Raw genomic sequence first — 16456 nt, forward strand, 5'->3', positions numbered from 1 at the left:
GCTGGCCTGGCCACGCGTTGCTGTGGCTCAGTCTGTTAAATGGGCCCTCAGAGTCCCCCTTCAGATTCCCACCTTCAGTGTGGGTCATCCCTGTGGGTCCCCCAAGGCTGTCCAGACCCATGAGGTATCTGGGTCCCTCTTCCCCCCTTTCCTGATTCATCCCTCCCCCCCTGTCTTGACCAATGTGCTATCCCGACCCCTCCTCCCCCCCACCCCGGGGTCCGGCCTGTTTCGGACACTGTTGCAGCGCCGTCCGGCCTCCGATGTCGGCGGTTTGCGGGGCGGGCGGGATTGGGCCGTCTCTTTTGCGGGGCAGGCGGGCGGGCTAGGGCCATCTCTTTTGCGGTGCGGGCAGGCAGGATCGGGCCGTCTCTTTTGCGGTGGTGGGGCGGGTTTGGGCCATCTGTTGTGGCGCCGTTGTTGCTGGAGTCGGCGGCGGGCTGTGGCGGGCCTTTCGGGGAGGCAGCAGAGGCGGTGAGGGCCGGCCAGCCTCCGATGGCGCTGTGGGGTTTGGCCTGTCTTTGCCGTCAGTGGGGCCTGGTTTGCCTGTGGCTGTTGTAAACGTCACACTCTTGCCCCACCCTTGGAGACGTTGATTCTGGCTTCTATTTCCCAGCATGCTCTTTAGGGTGAGTTGTGAGTTCTAGAAGATGGGGTTTGGGGGTTTGGGGGGTTTTATCTGGCCTAAGTGTGTCATACAAACACTCGCATATTGGCATGTGACATCTCCAAATTTGAACGCAATCGGTCCAGCGGTTTCGGAGAAAAGTCCGGACACACAAACATGTCCTTTTTACATTTATAAATAAATATAGATACAATGCAATATAGTGTGCCATTGTGAACTAGGTGTGGTGCAGTTAGAGTATTAGGCTAGGATCTGAGAGACTAGGGTTCAATTCCCATTCAGCCATGAAAATCATTGGGTGACTGTTGTTAGAATATTGGGGTGTAAATCACCAATATTCTTACTACTGCCACTGGCTTCGGTAAAGAAGACAGCAAACAATCGTAGGTGCTAATCTACGTTTATTCAGAGAGTGTGGTTTAAGTGTTCAGCCATCACTCTCCGTTCAGAAGAAAATGAAAGTAGAAACAGAACAAAGAACATCACATGACAGGAGATCAGGTTACAGCTTGAGCTCCTGTGTGGGAAAGTTACAGCAATCATATAAAGTAAACATTCAGCCACATGCAGCATCTGTGCCATGCAGAGGATTTATGCTAACAACTGTGTCACTGCCTCTAGGGAAGTTTTTAATGTCTGATGTTTTATCGTGTTTTTAATATTCTGTTGGGAGCCACCCAGAATGGCTGGGGAGGCCCAGCAAGATGGGTGGGGTATAAGTAATACATTATCATCATCATCATCATCATCATCATCATCTCAGCCTAACCTACACCAGAGGGTTGTTGTGGGGATCAAATGAGAGGGAGGGAGAATCATGTACACCACCTTGAGATCCTTGAAGAAAAAGATGGGCTATAAATGCAATAGATGATAGACAGACAGCAGAATTAAATAAGGGCGTGGAGATTTTTTCAATGATCAAGGAGGCAATGATCTTGTGCAGATGCGGCAAAAAAAACAAAACCCTTGCATGCATGAGGAGCACCAATCCTACAGTAAACACTTGTCTGGAAGCAGCCTAGATCAGCCTCTGGTCCTGACCCAGAAGGGCTCTTCTTATGTAGTGTTGGGAAAGGAAGTTACAAGGAGAAAGAAGGATGACATCCGCAAACCTCACTTATAGCGAGAGGAAGGGCTGTATGCCAAGAGAAATTGAGAGGAGAGGAAAGGGAGCTCTGGAGACCAAGACTTCTGGGCCAGGGAGCCAAACAAGAAGGGAAGCCAAAGAGGTAGGGAGCCCACATTTTGTACGGATTGGAACAAATCAGCTAAATTGTTGGCTGCAGGTCTTTTCTTTTCAAATATTTATTCACTGCTGTGGAGAGTGAAATATTGATGTTGGAGGGCTACGGTTTTGAAAAAATACATCTTTTCTCACCATAGCCCTGCCAGTGGGTTACCTGTGTTGCGGCATTATTTCTTAGACCAGGTATGGGGGACCCGAGGCCCTATAGGTGTTGAAATACAGCTCCCCTCATCCATAGCCATTGGCCATGCTTACTGTGGCTGAGTTCAGCAATATCTGGTGGGCCAAAGGTTCGCTACACCTGGTGGAGAGCTCCTCCTTAAGTTTCGGGTTGGCCAAACACATTTTGCAGCCTGAGGCAAAGAACAAGATGGTTCTCTCCCATTCCATGTACAAAAGTCAACCAGACTGGTAGCAGAATCTTCCTGCACCAGACTGGTGATGGGACAGCCTGTTTTACTATAGCTGAGGTAGGTAGGCCAGCTTAGGAGGCACAGAGCAGGGCAGCTGCCTCATTTTGCCCAATGGTAGCGCTGGCCCTATATATGTGCTATGGGAGAATTTAGCCCTGAAAGCAAGTGCTCTGGATATGAATCTTGTTTCCTCTGGAGATGCAACTAAGCCGACACCCACTGGAAAAGCATTGCAAGGTGTTTCCTATTTGATCTTGTGTCAGGGTGGCTGGAATTGGACCTTTGAATCAGGCCTGAGGTTTTTATTCTCCTTGTGTATTTTCCTTTTGTATTCTCTCATCAGAACTTGAATCTGTGGTCTAGAAGTCCACAGTTGTCTGACAAAAGTAAAGGTGGCACTGTAAAATGGAACGCTGTCTCCTGATATATAGCCACATGTTGCATTGCTCAGGTGTTGCCAGGTCTTCTCCATCTGCATCTTGACAGCGAAATAGGCATGACCAAGGATTTGCAGATGTTGCAATTGCGTGACCACATCAAATAAGTGCAGCAGTGCCTTTAATGGAAACATGGGAGTGTCCTCTTTAAAAAAACAAACACCAATATTCTAGTCCTTAAAGTCTGCAAACGCAGGAATGAAAGTGTATGTAGGCAATGCATAGTTTATTTTATTTTATTTTAGGTATGATTCCATTGAGCCAGAGCCTAACTAGACATTACAGTGATAGACACTTTCGTTTAAAGATGGCTGTATCCCAATCGCATATGGAGTGGATGGCGTGGGGTGGCATATCTGATTATTTTTCAAAGCAAAATAAATACAGTGGTATCTCGGTTTTCAAACATCTCCATTGATGAACATTTCGGTTTTCAAATGTCGTAAACCTGGAAGTAACTGCTTCGGTTTTCAAACATGCCTCAGAAGTCGAACATACCACGTGGCTTCTGCTGAGTGCAAGATCCTGAGGCCTAGCTGTCGGCTATGAGTTTTCGGTTTTCAAACGTTTCAGAACTCGAATGGTCTTCCAAAACAGATTATGTTCAAAAACCGAGGAACCACTGTATGTAGGTAAGGGGTGCTAAGTAAAAATTTCAACAGTCCAATGTGAACTTGAGTGCCCTTTACATCTCTGTGTTCTTCAAATTGAGTAGTAAAAGCAAAATACATTACACAAAACACACACATAGATACACATTGTGTACCACTGGGTGAAGGAGACAAACCGCAAACATGGCCAGTCAGTTAGGGGGTCCAGTTAACAGTCTGGGGTCCTGGAGAGAAGTAGGATCAATGAATGGGTATGGTAATGAGCTTGGCCTGGGGGGCGGAGGGGGGCCATAGAGGCTTCAGACGCAGTAACTCCTAGAAAAGGGATCCTGGTAGGGGCCTAATGAAGGCCAGCCAGCCACAAGGCTTGCAGGACCATGGACAGATCACTGGAAAGAACAACAAGTCTTAATAACTCCAGCCTCTCTCTACAGGTTCTGAATACCTCAACCCAGCTCCCAACCACTCTGCTCAGCATCTCCAAGTTGCATTGGGAAAGGCACCCATATTGTGTCAAACAGTGGAGGCTGATCCATTTGGGCAAATAGGGCACTGCCAGCCCTCAGCCAAAAATCATCCCTCAACCACCTACCCTCTCACATACAGGCATCTCCCCACTTACACACACTATAGGCACAGCGCCGTGAAATAGTTAAATAAGTCAATTTAAACTGCAAAAAGGGCAAGAATGGCCCCCAAAGAGCGGGAAAGCTGCAAAAATGGTGCAAAAAGAGCAGGAAGGCAGCTAGCAATCCCATGAGTCTTTGCGTTGACCTTAGAGACCTGTGGAGAGTTGGCGCTTGAGAAAGCACTTTGGGGTACCTGTCTGAAGCACAGCCACCCCCTTGTTGTTGTTTGTACTCGTGTCCTCCAGTGATGAGGAAGATTGAAAACCACCATTGCCACCATTCATACCAGTCTAGTAAGTGCTGCTGGGGTTTTCAAAGGGTTGCCAGAGGTTTAAAGGGTGTTGGCTGAACAGCACCGCCAATCACAAAACATTACTAGGGAGAGCAGTTCCCACTTGAAGGAGGAGGAGGAGAAGCTACTCTCACTTATAGGTAGGAAAGGGTTAAGCAAGGTTAGAGGACTCCCTGCTTTTCCATTTGTCCTTTTGTGCCCTTCAGTTCCCTGATCAGTAGCACTAGCCAATCAGAGGAGTCCCTCAGGGCCCATTAAGTAACTTAGGGGATGTGCTGCGGTTCTGAAGAGCTGCCTACCAATCAGGTGCATTGTGCCTTCCATTTCAATCAACTTGACCTATCAGGTACATTTTCATTCTGTGGATGTTGGGGTGGGGTGTTTCTTCTGGGTCTGCAGAAGTTTTTCCTCTCTCTCTTCTAGTATTGAGACCAAGCAGTAGCCAGCAAGGCTCTCAGTAAATGGAGAGACTTCTCAGTAAATGGTTTTTGTTTTGTTTTTTGTTATTCTGATATGAAGGCAGAAGGCAGGGAAATACTCCGAGTTAAGTCCCGATAGTGCACACAGTCCCAAAGGCAACGTTAGAGAGCAGTCAGACAGCCCAATGGACTCAGAAGATGATCCAGGGCTGGAATCCTAAGTTCAGTTTTGAAATAGCAGTCCATTGGTATTCCTGAAGCAGCCAAGCCATGGTCCACCTACAGTGAAAGTTGATCAGAAACAGTGTGTCTGCCTTACTTCTCCTTTATTCCTCCCAATATTATTGATGCACCTGAGCTTGCTCCAGCTGTGTCTCCTCTCCTCTTAAGAAAGCACGTGATCTTCACCTGCCCTGAGCTTAATCAAGCTTGGTGGCCACAAACCTCCTACAGGACGAGTCCCAGGATCTTCACCTGAGCAACAAGTAAGCTGGGCTGTGGTCTCTTGCCTTCCTCAGGCTCTTCCCATTATTCCTGACACCTCAGAGCCCATGCCGTTTGTTGAGACGGGGGCACCTCTGGTTCTGGTGATGTGTCTGCCTTCCCAGGCTTCTTTGAACTGTCGGGTGCTCCTTCAACATCCACTGGTGTCCCTTGAGTACCTTCTAAATCCCCAACCTCCCGTTCCCCATCTTCAGCTTGTCCTGGTGGGTCCCAATCGTGGCTACACCCCTTGCCAGGATCCTCTCCCCCTTCCTTGGTGTCCTGCCAGTTCATGATGGGGGTGGGGGGTATTCTAGACCAGGCATCCCCAAACTTCGGCCCTCCAGATGTTTTGGCCTACAACTCCCATGATCCCTAGCTAACAGGACCAGTGGTTGGGGAAGATGAGAATTGTAGTCCAAAACATCTGGAGGGCCGAAGTTTGGGGGTGCCTGTTCTAGACTCACTTCTTTCACCGTTAATTCTTGTTTATTTACTTCAATGAATAAAGCTATCAATGGCTACCGTGTTTCCCACATTTTAAGGCACTGTCTTATATTTTTTTCACTCAAGAAAAAAATATTAAAAAATATAAGACAGTGTCCTCGGTGGGAGGACAAGTACGGTGCTGCTGCTGGGTCCCACTGCCTTGGGGCGAGCGGCGCTGCTGCGCTCTTTGTCAGGGCTGCAGCAGCCGCCGCTTTCAGGCGGCGGAGGAGGCAGGCGCCTGCAAGCAACAGCTGCTGCAGCCCCGACAAAGAGCGCAGCAGCGCCGCTCGTCCCGAGGCAGCGGGACCCAGCAGCAGCGCCGTCCTCCCGCTGCTGCTGCTGCTGCCCGGCTGGGCTCCAGCTGTCCCCACCCAGCCTCCTCCGCGACCCACAGGGGTGAGGCGAGCAGCGGCTCGCCTCCACCTGGACCAGCAGCAACAGCAGTCGGGGCTGCAGCAGCCGCCGCTTTCGGGCGCCTGCCTCCTCCGGCCGCAGCCAGCAGCAGCACCGTCCTCATCTTCCCACTGCTGCTGCTGCCCGGCTGGGCTCCGACTTTCCCCGCCCAGCCGCCTCCACAGCCCCCAGGGGCGAGCAGCGGACCTGCCTCCGCCGGGCCTGGCTGCAGGTGCCGGTTCCGGACGTCTGCCTCCTCCTCCCGAAAAGAGGCAGACGTCCTCCTCCTCCTACTGTGGCCAGCGTGCTGGGTCCCGCTGGCTGGCTGGGCACTCGCGGTCTCACTCTGTGCAGCCAGGGCTGGCCCTATGTACAGGCTGGGTGGCGCAGGGCACCATGGCGCCGGCCCGCCAGGAGGGCGCCGCGAGCTGCGCCCACCGCACTGGGAAATGGGGCGGGAGGGCGCCGGAAGGATCCGGCGCACCACGGCGCCTGGGGCACTTAAGACGGCACTGGTGCAGCGCGGAAGTATGGCTTATTTTCAGGGGGTGTCTTCTATTTAACAAATGCTTAAAAAGCCTGCTACGGCTTACTTTATGACTATGCCTTTAAAAGGGGGAAGCACTGTACTACCCTTGATGCTATGTTCTGCCTCCACCACTGGGGGCAGTATACTTCTGAAAACCAGTTGCTAGAAACCATAGATGGGGAGAGTGCTGTGACTCTCTCAGGTCCTGTCTGTATGCTTCCCATAGCCATCTGTTGGCTGCAACAGAATGCTTGTTTCAAGCCTAATTTCAGTGGGGTAGGACCCTGTGGGCACGTGCGTGTCTGTGGGTGGCACAGTGGTAGCTCCTAATCTAACTGCTGAACTACACTGACACTAAAAGGCTTTAACTTTAAAAGCAGTGGGCAAGTTGGTGATGGTACCTTTCCTTCAGGTTTCAAGGTTCTGGAAAACTTTTAATTGGTAGTTTTTTCTTTGGTTCCTTCACTATCAAAATAATAGATGAACCGAGTGACCCTGTTGGGAAAGGTCAGTAGTAAAGCGAAATAATTATCATCTCTGTTCTTCAACAGGGATGTCTCCAAGGCCTTCTCAAATCAGGGATTTACCTCCTACTTACCCAATTAGTCAGATTCTCAGTGGCCTCACAATCATTCCCTTGCCTCCACACAGGATGTTTCCTCACCAAATTATTAGAACCGGTCGTGTTCATCCGGCCTCGCAAAAATGACTCTGGTTTCTGGTTTCTTCTCACATACCAGAGGATGAACTTGGCACTTCTTTAATAGGTTGCATAGCGTTTTCAACCAAGGACAGAATGGGGAATAGGAGAGAAACCGGGGCTGTGGTGCCTTCATGCTGCTGTTAACTTGGGACATCCAACACCACCAGACTTGACATGAATTTGCTATCATGCGCATCTCATGGAGAGCTGGACTCAGAGCACATATTGTCAAAACACCCTCCAAAACTTGGAGATGGCCTTGTTGTAATAATTATACCAACAAAAGAAGAGGCAAGCATTTCACCTGAAGCATTTAAACTGGCCCTGATGATAATCATTTTGAAACAATCCAACCATGACTGGGGAGGGATTGTGTCCTAGGGTTCTAAATCTTCATAGAATCAGAATACAAGGACTACTAAGAAGTCCTCCTTACATATTAAAAGGTGTCGTGATTTTCTCACAGCTACACATCCCTAACTAATGTTACAATTCCCTAACAAATGATATGATAAACAAATAAAATGACTCCCTAACTTCCCCACTCTCTCTTCAACTTGCTATCTAACACTCACTAACTCCCACCCTGAAGTGCTTTTCTCCCAGCTGAGCCTATGTCCTGTGTCAAAGCTTAGCTAAGGAAGAAACCACTTGAAGGAGAAGGTAAAAACTGTATGCCTAAAAATGAAAAATCTCTCAATTTCCTTGCTTTCCATGTGACCTGTGACTGACCTGGGTTTAAATATAAAACTGTTAATGTTCAGCTTGGTCCTGAATCAGTGGAATGAATTGCTTTCATTCAGGCAAGCGCTTAAAAAAAAAACCCTCACCATAGCTGTTTGCAGTAGCAAACAAGAGTGTGTGTGTTTGTGTGTGCATGCGCGCACACACACCTCCAGCAAGACAAGGCATTGCTCTACTGGTGCTGTGTCAGCCCTTGGGGGACATGCTGCATTAAATATAAATTATGGCTGGTGCACTTTGGAGTTTGGGGGAGGGGATGGGGACAAGGCTGTTATTTTATTTTGTATTATACAAAAAGACCATTAATGCTCGCTCTTTCTTTCTCTGCAGCGAGAGGAGAGAGGCTGGAGAGCAGCATTTCTTCAACCCCACGTGTGTTTGCTAGAAAAAGATCATGGCTGATTAACCAATCTAGCGGGTACCATCTGGGGCTACAGTTTTGCAGAGTGTCTCAATTCCTTCTGCCTGTGCTGCTGGGAGCGCTGTTGAATAATCAGCCAGACACCTGCCCCTCTGTGGTTTTATTTCCTATAAATGCATATTTCATCTCTGCCACTGGCTTCATCAGTACAACAAACTTAATAATAATATTAATAAGTACAATTCTGTTGTTATTATCATTATTATTACATTGTGAAGTCTGAGCTTTTGTTTTAGGAAGGCATTCATGTGCTTGGTTTCCCCCTCCTTTTTAAAACAAAAACAAAAACTTTATACTCTTTTGCATTTGGTGGTATGTCTTATTTGGAATTTGGCAAGAATGTGTGTGCTTGTACATAAAGTTGATACCTGTCTATTCTTTAGACAGAGGCCAGTGGCTGCCTCAGCTGGTAGACTTCAACCATTGAAAAACAGAAAATTGTCACAGGATTTTCTACAAGGCTGCCTCTGATCCATCTGCTTTTCAACCTTTAGATCTGTCTAAGGAAGCCAGGTGACGCATGGAATGGCTATCTTTTTAGGATGCCTCAACAAGTTAAACTGTTTTAATTGTAAATTCATCTCCCTGACAAACTCTACAAGTGGGACTTGGCATTTCCAAGAGAAAATTGTCAACACCCTCACCAAACTAACAAGAATTATTTGTAAAAGCCATGCAGGTTAAACCCCCTCTTGGATATGTTTCTCTTTCACTTGGGGTCTGATCACTATGCCGGAGGCAGGAATTAATTCCCCTCTTCCAAATCAGATTTGCTAGGGACCCTGACAGCTAGCTCTACTGGTCATTGACCGTAATAAAACGACTTGACTAATATGTAGCTTGACTTACTTGGAAGAGTCAACCAAAGCTGTTAATTCTGAATGCAAGGTCTGCAGCACATGTGATCTCTACCCATGGGCACCCTGTGTTTACGGATTGTATTGGTTAGCCAAGTTGGGTGTTGGTCAGGCTGGCGATAATGGGAATTCTGGTCCAGAACATCTGGAGGGCACCAGGTTAGGGGAGGTTGGTGCTGGTCGACAGAGGAACAGTCTCTTATTAGGAAAATGTTATTGCCTTTTGGACGGAGAGACGATTGAGATTCTATGTTCTTGTATCTCTAGCAATACAGAACCAGTGTTTCTGAAAAAGACATGGGCAGGGGAGGCCTAGCTATGCAATGATGGTTGGTTGTTTCTGACTCAAAAAAAGCATCTTCTCTAGACTTTGCAGCAAGTGCCTTGTTAGCCATTTCATTTGGCAATGACCCACGTGCACCACCTTGCACTTCTCAGAAGAAAGGTGGCTGAATATGTAAATAAGCTTGAGGCCTAGCTCGGCCAATGTCTAGCCCCAGAATCTGCACCAGCATGTTTCTCTCTTGTGGATCACGCTGTCTGACATTGAGTCTCATACAAGAGCACCATGGCGTCCTTTCTGGTCCGACAACATCTATTTCATCTTGAGGACTGAGGAAGCCTCACGCCTTTGCTGTCCCCCCACCCCACCCCCCAAAAATAATCTGCACAAATGTCAGAAATTTAAGCAGCATGTAGAGTAAGGGGACCTTTCAGGCCAAACACTGCAGGCAGCGATTTCATGTTGCCTGACTTAACTAGAAACAGTTCACACACTCAGCAGTGGGTCACTGAGTGATGACATTTCAAACGCTATATACATGCACGTGCGAATCAACTCCAAATCTCATGTGGAAAGAGGTCAAGTCATCTTTCTATTAATGAATCAGCCAGAGACAGCAGGGAGGTCCCTCTCTGAGAAGTGTTTATTCTCTCCCTCCGAAGGCAGAAAAGTACGGTCTCTAAAGGGACAGAGGCATGGGTTCATTACCAGGAACCTGGTCGTCTTGGGCATTGAAGAGCGGGCAAAGGCCCGCCCCATCTCTCCCAGCCTCGTATTTTCAGTAAGGAAACAGAAAGGAAAGCCAAAGTCCTAGCTGTCACTGTGTACACCACAATGCAGTCAAAGCACATGGCTTATCCTCCCCCTTTCCCAAAATCCCAGAAACTGTAGTTTGCCCCTCACAAAGCTGAAATTCTCTAACTGAAATTAAACTACAGTTCCCAGCATAGGTTAAAAGTAAAACCATTATACAAATTTTTAGGACATCAGAAAGTACAATAAAGCAGCGATAAAGCACTAAAACAGGAAATAGAAAAAGATGAGGAAAAAATGAGGAAAAACTGTATCCATTTTAAAATCATTTAACTGCAGCAATTACAATTATTCCAGTTGTTCCCCTTTTGATGGCCACAGGCTCCTCTTTCATATAGAGAGGGATGAGCTGCTGTGCAGGCTGGGATTGTTTAAGATCAAACGTTTTTGATTCCAGCTTAATCAATCTTAAATGAGCACCTCTACAAGGACTGCTTGCATTCCATTCATCTACCATCTCACACATACACAGCTTCCCCTTGCTGACACAGAATTCAGCCTTCTGAGAATTTCAGCTTTTTTATTTAAAAAAGGTGATTCTAGCCCTCATGACTGAAAAGATACATAGGCAGTATGTGCTGAATTTTCAAACCAGACAAAGCAGGACTTGAAATAAGCAGAAGGCGGGGCTTGAGTGCTCTGCATGGCTTTTATCCCACCCAACTCTATAGCTATCAGAATCAGGACAAAATATGCAATTAGCATATACTGTATGCAATTATTCTTAATATGCTGGTTGATGCATAAATTCGTTTTCCAAAGTTCCTACCTGTTTCAGATATTCAGGTAGGCTTTCTTCTTAGCAGAAGATGCCAAACTTTGTTGTTATTGTCATTCAGGTAGAATTCTAACCTCCATCTCCAACATAAAATTATCAGCAGGTTTTTGTTCATCAATAGTTTTTCTCCACAGGCACATGTGATGGGAATGCCCCAAAATGCAACTATTCTGGACAACAATCATACAAGAAATATGCAAAATAACTAAGCAAATTTTGGAAGACACCCCAGAACTGGCCCTACTAAACATCTTCCAAGACAATAATGCCCACTTGCATCATAAATAGCTCATAACCCACCTACTCTCAGCAGCCAGAAACATCATAGCCAGACATTGGAGAGACCTGTCAGGAGTAAGCATGGACCAATGGTCTCAAATAGTATGGGAAACTGCCTTATTAGAAAAACCAACCAACAAACTGAAACTGACACGGGGACAAATAGAAGAAGACGCCTTCCCCCCAGTATGGCTCCCCTTTATCACATATCACAGCCCAACAAGACGACAAGAATCCACCAACAGCATACGCATCAATACAGTATGGCTAACCTGATTCAAAAACACACACACACCAAACTCACACATGAAAACAGTTCACCACAGCCAATCACAAACAAACAACCACACCCTAGGCAACCCCAACCTCTCTCGCCACCAAAGGTGATGTGACGCCGACACAAAACCCCACACATACATTAAGTAGAATAGAAACATTGCCACCCCACCCACCCACCATGGCCCCCTCCACATCTTTCACCCTTTTCATCCTAATGTAACACTAATGTCTCAACAAATGAAACTGATCTGTAGATGATTGTAACTTTCTTTTGTAAACCAAGAATATATATATATATATATATATATATATATATATATATATATATATATATATATATGGTGCGTGTTTGTTATTCCACCCCTTTCTCCACAACCGCTTGCCCGATCACCCTCAACTTTGCCAAAAACATCAGAGTCACATGTGGGGGTGTAACCATCCACTTACGTTGACTAGATGATACACTTAGCACAGGTAGAAACCTGGATTTCTGTACAAAAAAAGGGCTCCCTCCAGTGGACATCCGGGGAAGCTGGGAAATAGAAGGCAGAAGAGCAGGGGTCTCCAAACTAAGGCCCAGGGGCCAAATGCAGCCCAATCGCCTTCTCAATCCGGCCCGCGGATGGTCCAGGAATCAGCATGTTTTTACATGAGTAGAATGTGTCCTTTTATTTAAAATGCATCTGGGTTATTTTGTGGGGCCTGCCTGGTGTTTTTACATGAGTAGAATGTGTCCTTTTATTTAAAATGCATCTCTGGGTTATTTGTGGGACACAGGAATTCGTTCATATTTTTTTTCAAAATATAGTCTGGCCCTCCACAAGGTCTGAGGGACAGTAGACCGGCCCCCTGCTGAAAAAATTTGCTGACCCCTGCAGAAGAGGTTGCAACACAGCGCCCTCTAACGGCGGCTACACTGGTACTACAGCTAGAAAACCTTGGCCCTCTATTGGAGGCTACACTAGTACTGCAGCTACTGGGTACTAGGTCAAATGGAGGCTCGCCTTTACAGACTAGGCCGAATGGAGGTGGGGGACTCGCCTGGTTGGGGGTTGGGGGCAGGAGGGGACAGGATAGGTCATGGATCAGGACAGGGTGGGGGGAATCACAGGGATGAGCCACAGCAATGTGTGGCCTGGCCAGCTAGTCTTTAATAAAAAAAAATATGTTTTTTTTTAAAAAAAGCTTTTCTCCAGTGCACAAATACTGACTTGTGTTGTCTTTGTAAGAAACTGCTAGAAACAAATGAGATTGTTGTAGGAGTGTTGAAAGATTTCAACTTTTGAGCAAAGGATAAAGAAAAAGTCAAACCTGAACATGGTGTATTCAGAACCACCTCGATTAGCACTTCAATCGCTCACTCAATTTCATTTTTTTTACACTTTCAGTCATACATTGCCGCTTAGTGGCCAGCATTGGTACTGCCAACTTGTCATATGGGCATTTTGAAAAGGAGAAATTACAAAGAAAACTAATTTAAACCATGGCTGTGAAAAGCCTGCAAAAAAACCATAGAATTGTAGAGTTGGAAGGGATCGCAAGGGTCATCTAGTCCAACCCCCTGCAACTGGGGGGGGGGCAATGTCTGTAAAACAAGACACAGCCACCATATCAACAGAAGTTACTTCAAACGACAACAAAACATTTGTTTATGTTGCACATGTGAAAGTATACCCTTATTTGGACTTACTGGTGTTGAAAAGCTGCAGGCATGCTTTTACCAGTAAGCCAACACATAATTCTTCTCCAACAATGGGGGAAATTACTTTGCATTGTGAAGCTGATGCTTATCACACTGCCCATGAAATTAATTATCACCAATGTATTAGTTTCAAGTGATAGGTTAAAAAAAAGGAAAAAGGTAAAAGACCCCTGGAAGGTTATGTCCAGTCAAAGGTGACTATGAGGCTGTGGTGCTCATCTCGCTTTCAGGCCGAGGGAGCCGGCATTTGTCCACAGACAGCTTTCCGGGTCATGTGGCCAGCATGAGTAAACTGCTTCTGGCGCAATGGGACACTGACGGAAACTAGAGCACATGGACACGCCATTTACCTTCCTGGCGGAGCAGCACCTATTTATCTACTTACACTGGTGTGCTTTTGAACTGCTAGGTTGGCAGGAGCTGGGACCGAGCAACGGGAGCTCACCCCGTCGCTGGGATTCAAACCGCCAACCTTCCAATTGGCAAGCCTGAGAGGCTCAGGGGTTTAGACCACAGCGCCACCTACATCAGGTGACAGGACTCCCCTATCAGCTCTCCTATCCATGCTGGGGGAGCAATCCTCCCTGCCCCTACCCTACAGTATATCTGCCCCCACTAGAAATCCATGCAGTAGCAAAATATTTAATTCGGGTATACAGTACATACAAACTGGCTTACACCCACAGGTAAGTGGTTAATGCCTGGACTTCATTAAGGATATTGATCACACTGTTCAGGCCTATTGTCACAGATAGAGTTTGGTGCAGGGTTGAGATGGGGGTGGTGCAGCGCCAAGTCCCAGAAAATTCCAACTCCTCCCCCCACTGCCCCAGCACCTGTCCTGGATCTGGCTGCTCTTAGTGGTACTTTGTGCCCCTTGGCCCTTGTTGCTACTTAGTGCGTGATGGTCCCTCGGTGCGCCTCGCTCCAGCCATCTCTGCTGCGCCTTAAGCCAGCACAGGTTGTTCCATCCTCCTCTGTGCTTTGATATCCTACATCACCACCTTGGTTTTCACAATACACCTCCTCACGCCTCTCCTGGAGAGTTGTGCCAAAGCTTGGGGCTTGCCTCTCTTCTCCTTAAATAGGTCACGACTATTATTAAGGCAGGTTCCAATCTGAGTCAGCTTCAGGTGCAGGGATCACATGCTCTGTGCTTCCAGCCCTAGCTTAGCCTGACCGGGCACAGCTGTGTTTCCTCAGGCATTCCCCACCTGGGTTTAGCTGTCATTCTCTCCCGGGTTGCTGATGTCACGGGTTGGTTGGACGCAGAGGAATGGTGGGAGGAACCAGCTGGGGAACCACCAGGGGAAGAAGGTTGAGAGCCCCAAGGGTGATGGTGGGACAATGATGAGTGGTCAAAGGGAGAAGGAGTTGTCGGAAACTGAAGAGGTAACAGGGCTCAGTGAGTGCGAGAGTCTGTGGCAGAGAGAAGTGCAAAATCAGAGGCAGAAGCTGAAGTTGGCGAGTGGGAAGGGAGATGCCAAGAGGCGGAGATGGGTCAGGCTGGTGAAGAGTTGTGTGCGTCTCCCCCTCCTGCCACAACAATCTCCCCTCCTCGCTCATCTCCCAGAACCAGAAGAGGGCTGAAGTGGGCAGAGGAGAGATTGGTGACATGCAGGTGCAGTCTCTGATTTGCTTCAAAAAAACTCTGGAGAGCAGGGGTCTTAAGACAGCTGTGGGGAGGGGAGGACTCTGCAACTGTTTCAAAGGGGCAAGACCTACTGGAGATGAGTAGCCGTGCTCATTAGGCCTGACACTCCTGTGCAGATCGTGTTCTTGCTAGTAAAGAGTTAACTTCAACTTGCACAGTGTGATTCACTGCTGGCTTGCTCCTGAACTCATTTTCATGTAGACCAGATGGAGTCTCGATTCCTAGGACTCAAATCTCCCTCTGATCATATGCAAACTGCTTTCTACTCACCACTCTGGTAACACCAAGCACCTCAGTTCCCAACCACCAACTCTGGGGGTCCTGGGGCCAAGCTTCAACATTAGAAAACATGGTTTCCAGTCAGTCTTAAGCTATGGCATGACCTTTTTAAACAACAGCAATGTACTGTGGTGGTTCAGCTATTTTGCTTGATATATGTCCCTCGAAAATCCCTGCTTGCAAAATTTGCCAGAAGAGAGGAGTTGAGGCGGAAGGGAATCTCTCTCTGCATCCAAAACCATTTGAAGCAGCAAAATCCCGCTAACGTTGAAGTGCAGTTCTTAATCTTACGCTTTCCTTGGTCGTGAAATGCCCCAGACTAAATGAGTACATTAAGTTTCCATGTATAAAATCTTTATAAAGGCTTCAGTAAAGAGAGATGGGTGTTTTATCAGACAGTTAATCAATTGTTATAGGTCGTTGCAGAGTCCAATGGGTAAATTGGTTGTCTTAACTAATGTTTGTAAGCCTTTATCACGCTGGTGCAAGGAAAGAGAGGGAGAAAGAGAGATCAGGTGTGTAGCATTCGTAGGAGGTCTATAAAATCTCTTTCCGGCCAATGTACATTGTGTGGTTCATTTTGGGACTAGAATAACAGCATTTAAATTGGCCCTTTAGGGTTCTCACACCTTATTTATCTTATTCAGAAATTTTAAAAGTTCATCTTACCTTTCCCCCCCCCCCACCCCCCAAATAAATGCTGGTACCCGATTGCCAGACTGGGCTTGTTTGAGTTGGCCCCATACATCAATAGCATCCCCCACTTTAAGTCCCAGCACTGCTGCCCTTATCTGTGTGAAGATAGGGGGCAGTAGTAGCAAGGCTCCAAAGAACATGCAAACCAGGGGACGGCCCCTGGCTCATTAGCAAAGCATATTAGAATGTCCCAGGTTCATTCCCTTGACCTCCCTAATTAAAAGTGGTTAACAGGTGATGAGAAAAGCCACCAGCTGAGATCCTGGAAAGCTGTTGGCAGCCTCTGTTACTCCAGAGGTAAAAGAAGGGTTTCAAGACTTGGCAGCAGGAACTGCATTGCAGGGGGTTGGACTAGATGGCCCTTGAGGTTCCTACCAGCTCTGCAGTTCTCTGATT

At 47.2% G+C, this 16456-nt stretch overlaps 1 long non-coding RNA gene across 3 annotated transcripts in view; it reads left to right on the plus strand.

Moving 5' to 3' along the window:
• The window catches only part of LOC148683819 (uncharacterized), a 45825-nt gene extending 36474 nt beyond the window's left edge, over nucleotides 1-9351 (plus strand). The window contains exon 4 of one of the 3 annotated variants that reach the window (XR_015946571.1): nucleotides 8350-9351. This is a non-coding gene — a long non-coding RNA (uncharacterized LOC148683819). The remainder of the gene's footprint in view (nucleotides 1-8349) is intronic. The other 2 variants (XR_015946572.1, XR_015946570.1) reach the window with 2 other exon arrangements.
• The last annotated feature ends 7105 nt before the right edge of the window (nucleotides 9352-16456 follow it).

Source organism: Zootoca vivipara, chromosome 12 (genome assembly GCF_965207765.1).
Source record: "Zootoca vivipara chromosome 12, rZooViv2.hap1.1, whole genome shotgun sequence".
NCBI classification, from domain to species: Eukaryota; Metazoa; Chordata; class Lepidosauria; order Squamata; family Lacertidae; genus Zootoca; species Zootoca vivipara.